General features: G+C 51.7%; 1 long non-coding RNA gene across 7 annotated transcripts in view; it reads right to left on the reverse strand.

Moving 5' to 3' along the window:
- The window catches only part of LOC307175353, a 638943-nt gene extending 628138 nt beyond the window's left edge, over window positions 1–10805 (reverse strand). For 6 of the 7 annotated variants that reach the window (XR_013824320.1, XR_013824321.1, XR_013824322.1 and 3 more), the window contains exon 1: window positions 10335–10777. This is a non-coding gene — a long non-coding RNA (uncharacterized lncRNA). Of the gene's footprint in view, window positions 1–10334 lie in introns of all 7 variants that reach the window. The other variant, XR_013824319.1, reaches the window with a different exon arrangement.
- Window positions 10806–12096: the final 1291 nt, after the last annotated feature.

Here is a 12096-nt window from a genome sequence, read left to right on the forward strand (position 1 = left end):
CCCAAGCCCCTCTGCTTCTCTGGTAGTTGTCAAAGCTGGGTCTCAGCTAAGATGGAGCATTAGGAAAGACCGTATCCGGGCCACAATGCAACAGAGTGGAACAAAACTATAGCCCAGGAGTAGGAATAGGGGAGCACAAGGAAAAGAGAGGAGAGAGAAAAAGAGGAACTAAAACATGCTGAGCGCCTCCTCTGTGCTAAGAATTTGGCCAGCACTTTTCTCCCAATGGTCTTGACACTGAGGCAATGTCCCTGTTGCACCGAGAAGGAAAATGAGGTCCAGAGAAAACAGCCAAACTGCTCAGGGCTCACAGCTTTGAAGTGGTGGAGCCAGGCTTAGCATTCAAATAGGTCTGACTGTAAAGCCCACAGAAATTGGACTCAAAATTGGGGCTGAGTGGGCTGAGAAGGAAAGACGGAAAATGGGAAGATGGTCTGCATGTGAGCAGGCAAAGCCTGGTTCCAGCAGGAGAGCCATCTCTTTTCCCAGAGGCAATATTTGAAGAAAACTCAAGGCCAGAAAGCAATCACTTGGCTCTCAGAAGTGTTTCTGAATGAGAGGAAGGGTGTTCTGGATACAGCCCCTGCCCCCAGAGGCCACCAGGCACTCACAGAGCCCTTTTATAAGCCCCCTCCCGGCCGTCAAGCACAGAGTTCACCGTCCACCGAGCCATTTAATTTGGCAGGGCAAACACTGGTGATCAGTCAGAACGCTTATCAAATGTCAATTAGAGCTCTGCCGTAATTGATGTCTACTTAACAGCCTGTTCTCCGATGCCAATTAAATGCCTAAACAATCCATCCCATTTTATTGTACCAGCAAGACAGTGATTGTACATTTCTCAGTCAGTAACTTTGGAGTTAATTTTATCATGAGCCTTTCGGAATATGGAAACCCAGAGAGGACTCTTAGGCAGATATTTAATTGATACGCTTCTTTGATACTGCTAAAGTCTTTCTGATGTTCACTACCTTCCCCAGGAAATCAAATTATTCCTTTCTGTAAAGGTCAGACTCCACTCTTGGTATTGGTGCCATGCTTGGGTAAACACGTGTGACAGCAAGGAGCTGGGCAGGTGAGGAGGGAAGGGAGACAAGCACAGAGGGACTTGGCTTCCCTCCCTCCCTGCCCAGCCTGGATCTCTCTGGGAAGGGACTTGGGAACTGCCCGGGACTCAGCAGAATATGGGCTCTGGAGCAGCCAGGAGTGGGGATGTGTGCAAGGCTGAGTCTCAGGCCCTGCATGTAGAGGACATACTATGCATGTTTCTCAGTTTGGTTTGGAGAGGGACCTTACCACTCGGCTATCTGCATCCCATGGAACAGTACAATGGCTACGTGGGAATCTGAGGCCAGATTCTGAATCTGTGGAGCAGCCAGAAGGCTGAGCAGAGCCCACCTGGCCTGTGAGAGGAAGTGGGTAAGGTGCACGTCCAGAGGTATGAGAGACAAGGCCTCAATCTGGGCCATGGGAAGATGTGCCAGTTACTCCAGTGCCTTTCAGCTCTGCAGGCAAAGGACGAGCTCTTTCAGACACCATGGAAGGAGTGGGAGGTGAGCAGACATGACCACTGCAGGTAACCCCAGTTCTGGTCAGTGTGACTGTCAGTCAAGGAAAACTCTTGGCAAAGCCTGAGTGACATGGAGAAGGAAACAGGAGGGAGTGGAAGGGTATGGCTTCCTGTCTGTGTCTGTGGGGTGGCTTCCTGTCTGACGTGATGCAAGGACACAGGAGATCATGCAAGCAGTACAATGCCTGGCATGTGCAGTGTGTAAGCAGCCAGTAACTGGACACTCTCACTCCCTGTCTTTGTGGGCACTGTGGCCCTCCCGGTAGACGCCTCACCAGCTCCCCCTCCCCAGGCCCCATGGCGGGGTTCTCAGTCTTGGCTGCATGTCACACTCAGCTGAGAGGTGAAGAACTACCTGTGCCCTGATATAGAATTAGAATTTCGGGGAATGGGGTCCAGGTTTTAATATGTGCTGGAAGCTATCACCACTCTCACCTCCACCCAAATAGTCTAATAGGCAGCTAGGTCTGAGGACCACTGACCTATGTCTGTGGTTTCCAGTGCAGCCTAAAACATTAGAATCACCTGGGGAGCTTTAAAAAAAAAAAAGAATCCCAGCTTCTGGGCCCTACTCACAGGGTCTGCTCATACACAGCTCCTCTGACAAGGGCGGGGTACCCCACCAGTCACCACCACTGAAGTCGCTGATGGGGACCTGTTATATAAATGAGCCAAAGATGGCCTCTGTGTGCTGGCCTCCACATTGTTTTATTTCTTCATTGCAAGCTAAGACCCCTTAGCTCAAAAGCCTGCCAATGCTAAATTCAAATTTTTACACATCCAATTATTGTTAATATAGTCCAAACAAGCACCTTTTAGCCATTTAGAGAATGACTGCTTTGCAGACCACTTCACCCAGCAGCTGTTACCTACTGACAGGATGGGGCTCTGCAGTCACAAGGCCCCAAGCTGCTAAGAGACCTCACCAGATACATAAGCCCCCTCTCACTTCCCTTCTCTCCTGGGGAGTTCCCTTGCCCTCCTCCCCTTGAGTAGCAACCCTGAGCTGCCATGCCTTCTGGCCAGGCTCCTGCTACAGTGGACTCCTTTCCCCCACACGCAACCCTGTCCGAGCATCACCCAACAAAGCTTACTGTGTGTTACTGCCTCTTGTGGTCGTATCTTTTTCTTTAATCAGCCCCCCCAAACCCTCACACCCATACAAGACTGCAACCTCCTGAGAAGAAAGGGCAAGTGTGGACCCAGCGACCCACACCCATCAGGAGCAGTGGCCTTTCACGACAGGCCACGGAAGTGGGGATGGGCCCAAGACCCCTCTATTGAGAGGCGCTAGAGGTAAGGAACAATGCAGGCTGGTCCAGTGGGAACTGGAAATGCACTCTAGAAAACTCCCCTGGAACCTGGACCTTATTTTTGTGCGTGGAGTGAAGCCAAGGTTTAACTGCTCTGGTTTTCCAAATATTCTGGCAGAGGCTGCAACACCATCAACTAGATCATCATCGTTCCGCTATTTTGATATGCCCTTTTTATTATGACCAAAATTCTAATATTACTTGAATATATTTCTGCATTTTAATATCATCCATTAATATATCCATTTCTGGACCAGTACCATATTCTTTCAATTACTGTCCCTTTATGATAGGTTTTATTATATGAAGGAAGTTTAATTCGTGGAAATTTTTCATCTCAGGATTTTCTTGGCTGTTCTATGTTCATGATTTTAGATGAACTTTAAGAATAATTTGATTAAGTGTTTAAAAAATAAAATAAGACCCTGATGATATTTTAACTGAACTGCAATTCTATATAGACAAACTCGGGGAGAACTGCCATCTCTGGAGTGTTGGGTGTTCTGGTCTTTTCATTCATTTACTGAATAAATTATTAGTGAGCTCTCCTATGTGCCAGGTGTACTGAAGGTGCTGGGACACTGTCAGCTATGATCCCTGCCCTCTCAAAGCTTATTCTGAACTTTATTTACTTAAAGAATCATTCACACATAGATGAGAGTTGAACTGTGGCTGCAAGTGTGTCTTCGCTAATAAAGACATGATTAGGACTCAGGACTCCAGTCCCCACTTCTCCCAGGGTGAGTGCTGGAACACAGGGCCAGCCCTCACTATCTCCGTGGAACACCCAGGCGCTGCCCTCCCTCAAGTGTGTGTCCAAATGTAGAGAGCCTGGGAGCCTGCTGAAAGACTCAGCACAGGAGCAAGATGGGAAAAAATTGGAAATAAAATGTCTAGATGTGAGCCTTGAGGATCATTGCTAATGGGTTCATCTTGGGAAGAGGATTGAGAGCCTAGCTCATTTCTTACTGCCCCGAAGGACCTTAGGGAGGTCTTGGGAGGAACTGTTGTCAACTGTTGTCAGGAAGACCCAGAGACTCTTTGCTTTGTGGAGGGTGGAGTTGAGAAGGGTCACTGGACTGGGCAGCCTCCCTGACCCCTTCTTCTGGGCTCTGGGAGGCTGTGATGTCCTCAGTCCTCACCGGGTGGGTCAGCTGCTCCTGCTAAGTCCCTTCCCCAGCTTCTCCTCCCCACCCCACTCCCCAAGAGGCTTTCTTTAAAGCACAGCCTTGGACCCTTGGCTCAAATCCCTTCTCAACTTCCACCCTCCTGCCCTAACTGGCCATCGCTAACTTTCTGTTCACTCAGATTCTAGCCCAGGGAGACCCATCTCCTCCATCCCAGTCGTACAGTTGGGCTGGCTTCTCTGCTTCCCCTGGTTCACCTCCTCACTCTCCGGCAAACATTCGCCAGAGGCAGCCTGGGTCTGGCCCTGAGGGAGATGCAGGGATGCAGGGACACACTGATGGATAAGACATGGTGTGTACAGCAGACGAAGGAGTCAGCTCCAGGACACAGAGCGACAAACAAGCCACTAGGAAAACCGACAGCTCACAGAAGGGAAAATTTGAATGACCAACAAACATATGAAAAGAGGTTGAGGGCTTCCTTGGTGGCACAATGGTTATGAATCCACCTGGCCAATGCAGGAGACACGGGTTCTAGCCCTGGTCTGGGAAGATGCCACATGCCGTGGAGCAACTAAGCCTACACACCACAACTACTGAGCCTGTGCTCTAGAGCTCTCGAGCCACAACTACTGAGCCCACACGCCTAGAGCCCATGCTCCACAACAAGAGAAGCCACCGCCATGAGAAGCCCATGCACCACAGTGAAGAGTAGCCCCGGTTCAGCGCAACTAGAGAAAGCCTGCGCACAACAACAAAGACCCAGCACAGCCAAAAACAATAAATAAATAAATTTTTTTAAAAAAGAGAGAGAGAAAAGACAAAAGGTTGAGCCTCAACAGTCATGGGGCAAGGAGAATGAAACAAAACTTCCTTCTCTTCTACGCAGAGGAACAAACATTGAAAAGTCTCCTAACAGTCAGTGTTGGTGAGGTTTGAGGGTATCTCAGAACTGAAATCCCTTGGGGGCATGTGAGCAGGTACAACACCCTGGTGAGAACTCAGTCAAAGTTTATTTAAGGTGAGGATGCATGGACTCTACATACTTATGAGCCAACATTTCTACCACTGGGTTATCTGCTGATACCTTCCTGCCTGTGATCTCAGGAGACACATGCAAGAACATTCCCTGTAGCACGTTTATAACATTGAAAAATCAAAAACAGAGCCATTCATTGGGAGGAGAAAAAGGATAGGTAAACTACAGTTTATTCTTAAAATCAAAAGCCCTCCATTATGGTACAAATGAGCAAAACATATTTACATAAATCAACATGGATAATTCTCAAGAGCATAATGTTGAATAGAGATTCCATCCAACTGCAGGAGCCTGGGAGCGGAAGGAAAGGGAACGGGGGAATCGGGGCTTTGGTGGTATTTTTTAATATCTATTTCTTCAAAGAGAAAGCTAAAACAAATGTGGCAAGCTGTTGTTATCTATCAAATCTGGGTTTTGAATACATATTTGTAATTTTCTGTAGTTTTCTAATGTTCCGTAATAAAAAATTTAAAAGAATATTTTATAACACAGTCCTTAAGGAACTTCCAGGCTCCTGGGGACATGAGACAAGAAGGCAGCTGTTAAAACCGATAAAGAAAGAGCCAGCACAGAGAGCCTGAGCACAGACAAATGCCTGGGAAAACCTGGGGGACGCATCACAGAACAGGTGACACTATCTGGGTCCTGAGGGATACACAGGAGTTTTTCTAGCTGGACGGCAGGGGTGGCTGGGCACCTCAGGCACATGCACATGCAAAGCATAAGCATGGGACAATCACGATGTTTGGAGGACCTGGACTGGTCTGAGGAGGCTGTAGAGGGGGGCAGAGGCCTATCCAGGAAAGGTTCTGTCATCACACTCAGTACTCTGGCCTCATCCTGCGGGCGTGAGAACCACTGGGGTAGTGAAAGAGGAGTGGCATGCTGAGGTGTTGTGTTCCACAAAAATGTCTCAGACAGTAATGATTCCGGATGGAGAAAAGAAAAATGGGGGCTCAAAATAAGGCATCAGCAATGCAGGCAGAAAAGGGGATGGACCTAAGAGCTATATGGGTGGGAATCCCATATTTGCGGGACCCATGCTGATTTGCCTTCCTAAAACATCCCAGTGGGCTCTGGGCTGGACCCTGCTTCATCCCGCCTGCCTCCCCGTCATCAAGCATTGTCAGTGAGAATGAATCACCAGACTCAGGCAAGGATGCAGGACCATCATTTGGGGACCATGTGATTCAGGTGGAGTCCACGGCCCAGGGCTGGCCAACCGGAGCACTGCATTTCGACTGGCACGCTGGTTGTTTTAGGGATGGGCACACAGGCCAGAGTCAAAGGTAGGCAATGACACGTTCCTGGATGCCCTAGAAAGGGACTGTCCCTCTTTCCCCAGAGCCTGCCAGGATGTGGCTGCACTGCCAGGGGCAAGGGTCTAACCACGACGGGGAGCCTGAGACAAGACCCAACATGGGAGAGAATGGAGTGCAAAGCAGGAAAAACGAGAAATGGCACTCTTATGGCGTCCTTTAAGCCCAAATCAAGCCACATCGAATCCCTTCTGCTTAAGCCAGTTTGGATCTAGTTTTCTGTCATCTACTTGAGTCAATCCCATGGCTTCACCCCTGGCCCAGCATGGAGTCAGCTGCCCTGTCTTCAATGTCAGGTCCCTTCCTTGGCCCCTTAGACTGTGGTCTGTCTCCTCCCAGGCCTGCTGGGGTCCAGGCCGACCACCTGAGGTTTGCATCCCATAAGATCCCTGGGGTCATCCCCAGGAACACCTGCACTAGGCCTAAAGGAGCAAATGCCTGACGTAAGAACAGAGCAATTGCTGGAAGGACTCTGGGGAGGGGGCTCAGAGGGCCACAAACACCCTTTTCTCCAGGAAACACGAAAGTCATACACTGCTTGTTCATCCTCCTTATTGAAATGGGGCCTTCCACCTTGGCTACATTGCAACAGGCATATTTAACATCACCCTTTTCAATCTGTGACAGCCATTTCTGCATTCTCGTCATCGCCATTAACATAGAAAGAGCTCTATAATGACTCCAAGCCTTACTGAGCATCCTTTCCGTTTATCTCATTATAAATAAAACTATCTTGTTATTTGGGTAAACTAGAAAAAGAAACGTTCTGTGTCAGATGTCACAGGGCAACTGCTTCTTGTTATTTCATCATATCGAAAGGAGTTGGAGCGGCTGCTGAAAATCTGCTCCCATTTTTGAGTTTCAGAGAAGAAGCTTGGACATCAAACCCAGTGGATCCTATGGGGCCCCTGCGTTTTCTGACAACTCTCTGGTATTTTCTGTCTTTGCACAAAGCAATGCCCAGGAAGACATGAGATGGTGGGGAATGGGGAGGGCATGGAGCTAGGGGAGATCCAGAGCTGGCCAGAAATTCCCCCAGTCACCCACCATGTCCAAGTGGGCAGCAACGGGGGGAAGGGGAGCCCGCAGTGATTGGCCAAAGCCAGCTGTCAATGCCCCACAGGAAGCCTCCGGAGGCTTCTACCTACCCCATCAAACCAGAGGGTGGAACCTTGTGAAGCTGCCTCGCCTCCTCTTTCTCTGAGTTCTAATGGTGGACCTGCATGGGCTGTGGCCTGCCCTCCACACCTCGGCCCACTGCTCACATCATGGCTTTTCCTGGCTGGTGGCTGACTGCTGTGGACACCTGTGCTGGGCCCTCAGGTCCCTATTCGCAGTGCTTTATGCCTCTGGGGAAGGAAACCACTTCCTGGCGTGTAAAGTCAGGGCAAATCAGGATCTTTACACCACAAAGTTGTACTTAAATTATGGGCGGACCAGAAAGTCTGTAATGCTTGGAAACCCTGATTCACCGGCGACAGTACCTGCTGTGGCATCAGAATGGAGACGGGACAATGGCCTTACCTCTACCCAACAGAGGAAAGACAAAATCAGAATCTACCCATAGGCAGCAACTGTTCCATAAGCAGAAGGCTTACAGGACTGGAGGACGACTACTAATGAGGCTGCAGTGTCAAGCCGCCTCGTCTGTAAAGTCTAGGAGGACCTCCATTCAGGGTGACGTTGGGTGGGAAACCGGCCCCCCACCTTGTGCAGGCCATTTGCCTGAGCCCTGACCGGAGATCATGTCCTCTCCCCACCAAACATACACACACACACACACACACACACTCACACAACACATACATACCGTACATACCTCACACACACCACACACACACACAATCTCACCACACACACGCACCATATGTACACACCATATATAACTCACTCATATCACATACTCACACCACATATGCACACCGTACACACACACCACACACACTACATGCACACCACTCATATACACACACCCCACATACACACCATACACACACACGCACACGCACACAACAAAAACTCCTCCCCCAGGAAAACCAATGGCAGTCTAGCTTGCACAATCTTCAAAATATTCGTGTCTCCATGAAGTCTTTTATATCATGGAATTGGGCTGTAACTCATTCAGACCTGACCCCAAAATGGCACTAATCGTTCAGCTTTGCTGGACAACCGCCACAAACACTCAGTGGCACATGACGGTCAGCACTTATTCTCATGCTTATGAGTGTGGCCCACTGAAGACCACCGGTTGAGGCTGGGCTCAGCAGGGCAGCCCTGCTTCAGCTGTGATCTCCCCACTATGGGCTGGCACCTGTTCTATATGCGCTCATCCTGGGGCCCAGGAGGAAAGGGCAGCAGTCATGGGGGAAGCTGGCCTCACGTTCGATCCCCAGAGCCCAGGAGGGCAAAGTCAATCTGTCATGGACATCACAAAGCCCCGGGCATCCCTCACAGATGGACAAGGGATGGATCCCAGCTCTGTCACTGCTTCAGACTGAAGGGTTGGTTTCCCTTCAAAATATCATGTCGAAATCCTAATCCTCAACGAGACGGTTTTTGGAGCTGGGGCCTCTGGGAAGTAGTTAAACCCTGTGGGTGAACCTCTTGTGAATGGGATTAATGCCCTTCAAACAGACACCCCTCACCCCTCTGCCAAGTGAGGTTACAGTGTGAAGACAGCATTCAATTAGGAAGTGGGCTCTCACCAGAACCCGACTAAGCTGGCACCCTGATCTCATACTTCCAGCCTCCAGAACTGTGAGAAGTAAATTTCTGTTGTTTATAAGCCTATTCCATTGTAGCAGCCCAAATAGACAAAGACAGTCGCCCTGTGTTAACCCCCCTCCTCCAAAAGGAAAAACATGGCTGGACCTCCCCCAAAGGGGGGAAGGATGATGATCACCCTTGGGCTCTTCTACTTCTCCCCCCACTTTCTACTCATTCTCCAATTTTCTCTCTTCTACACCATCCTGTTCGACTGCTGAGTCAGGTGGGCGGGGACTGTGGCCAAGAGGGCAGCATGCCTGTGGGGCTCCCTCTGGGCTTGGGCTCGGCCTCCTTGGAACACTGGCAGTTTCTTGCCGGACTTGCCTCTGCCCTACCGCCCTCCATGGAGCCCTGTGGGGTCACGTGGAAAACCTGGGCTTGGAGTCAGGAGGGTCTGGGTTTGACCATACCCGCTCACCCTGCCTGGCAGCTGACACGGGCAACAACACTCATAGTCGCTGAGCTGCTGAGGATTAGGGGCGATGGTGCATGTGGATGGGGTACCGGGGAGGCATAATGTCATGTTGGGTGAGAGATGATGTCTAGCAGTTCGGGTTTTTACTAGTTGAAACGTCAAACAGTGGAGAAGACCTTTGTTTTTTTTGTTGTTGGGTTTTTTTTGCGGTACGCGGGCCTCTCACTGTTGTGGCCTCTCCCGCTGCGGAGCACAGACTCCGGACGCGCAAGCTCAGCGGCCATGCCTCACGGGCCCAGCCACTCCGCGGCATGTGGGATCTTCCCGGACCGGGGCACGAACCCATATCCCCTGCATCGGCAGGCGGACTCTCAACCACTGCGCCACCAGAGAAGCCCCGAGAAGGCCTTTGTTTAAGACCCAGCCCAACTAACGCCTCAGGACACACCCCTCCGGAGCACCTGTGTACCCCTCCTCAGGACCCAGGCAGTGGAAGAGGCCTGGTGGTTGGGATGAAGGGGAGGAGAAGCTGAGATGGTGGTGGGGCCGGTGAGAGCGGTGGGCACAGGGCCGCCTGATCCTGGCTGGGCCTGGGACCCCCTCAGGTGAGGCCGAGGAGGACAGAAGGTGCCCTGAGGCCGGACGCCACTCTCCTCCAGCTTCCCCCAGCAAAGTCACGCGCGACCCGCGGCGAGGGAAGGGGGGAGGGGAAGAGCTTCCCCAGGCACCCCACGGAAGCATTCACCCAAAGCGAACTGCATTTTAGTGAAAAGTCACAGACTTACCTCAGGTTGTCACAGTGTCGCTCTCTAGTGGAAACGGGGGCTGTGAGCCATGCAGAATTGTGTCGTAGAGAAATAACACGACTATTTTGATACACCCAAGTCCGTGACGGTCAAATTCACGTCTGCCACGTGCTGGGAAGGAACTCAAGCAGCAGAGTCGACGAGTGTGCCCGGGCTGACCACTGACTGCACAGAGGGTGGTCGGGGCACTGCTCGGAAGGGCACTACGGGCAGAGACCGGAACGTCCAGGGCTCCTCCGGCCCATGTGCGCAGGCGCTGCGGGGTCAGAAAATGAGAGCTGAACGGTCTGCAAGGGAAAGACCCACAGCACCAGAATAACGAAAAGTGGGGATAAGCTCATCAGTGGAGCCTGGGCATTGAAGCTGCTCCATCACGGACCGGCTCGTGTGCCGCAGGGACATACCTGAGCCAGGCGGGAAGGGAAAAGGCCTATGGGTACGTGGGTGGCGGACTTCCGGCGCGGAGGAGGGGCTTGGGGGGGAGACGCGCCGTGACCACTGCCCCGCCCACTCCTCCCATCCTCCCTGCCGCCCAGATGCGCAGCCTCCCAGGTGCTGACAGCGTTTGGGGCCTCAGGGGCCTGTGAGAGGGAGGCCCAGCCCCTCCACCTGAGGGGGATTCGAGCATAGAGTTTGTGAGCTCTGCTGGCCAATGGCACGGCTCAGCCTAGAATGGACGTTGGAGGCGGGCGACATCTAGAGGCCCAGACAGGAACTGACACCTGGAAAGCCAGACCTGGAAGCCAAGGGCACAGAACAGAGGGCCCAGCCTCCTTTGCCCTAGGAGGTCGATCAGGAGCCCATGGGCTCTCCACGTGGCTCTCCACAGAACAGGCCTGGAGTACAGAGGGAGAAGCACTTTGGAGTCATTTGGACCTGAGTTCGAATCTCAGCTCACCGCTTCCAGCCATGTGATGTGGATTAAGTATTTTTTCCTCCCTGAGCCTTAGTTTCCTCCTCTGTAAAATGGGGATAATAACACCAGTCTATAGATATGGTCTCTGCCATACAAGTCACTCTGTGACAGCCCCTTGCACCCCTTCTCCCAGAAGCAGCCCTCTCCTGGCTAGTCACAGTCAGCAGTTCCCAGATGGCCCAATCAGAGCCCTCCCTTGGGATTCCCACACTGAGGCTGGAAAGCCACAATGCCCAAGGGCCAGGGAAGAAGCCCAGAAGTAGCTGTGTGAAATTGAGATGCCCCAGGGCCAAGTGCACAGCCCTGCAGGAACGTAGCATCAATCTGCCGGTCGTCAGAGGTCATCTGCAGATTGGCTATAGGCTGTAGATGGGGAGGCAGGCAGAGAACTAGGGAGGGTATCTGGTCCCCCAATGGATGACCAGCCTTCCAGGTTTTCCCAGGACTGAAGGGACCTCTCGGGTGGTGAGACTTTCAGTCCTAGAGCCAGGCCAAATCAGGACAAGATTTTCAACCTCTGGCAGTCAGCAGAGGACTCTGCCAGGACCTGGGCTCTGGAATCTAATCACACAGAGATAGGCACTTGTGCACATATGGCTGGGGCATCTGCCTGCCAAGCAGACAATGAGAACCATGTTGGCTGGGAGACCTGACTTCCAGGGCCACCGTGGGCTGACCCCTCGCAGACCCATCCACAGGAGACCTTATGAGTTCCCGAAGCAGGACGCTGGGGACACACATGCGTCGGGAGCCTTGCAGCTGCCTCCTCAGCACATTAACTGGCAGAACTTCTAATGATTTTAAATAAAACACTTTATGAAGGGC

The sequence above is a fragment of the Stenella coeruleoalba genome (assembly GCF_951394435.1).
Source record: "Stenella coeruleoalba genome assembly, chromosome: 16".
Taxonomy (NCBI): domain Eukaryota; kingdom Metazoa; phylum Chordata; class Mammalia; order Artiodactyla; family Delphinidae; genus Stenella; species Stenella coeruleoalba.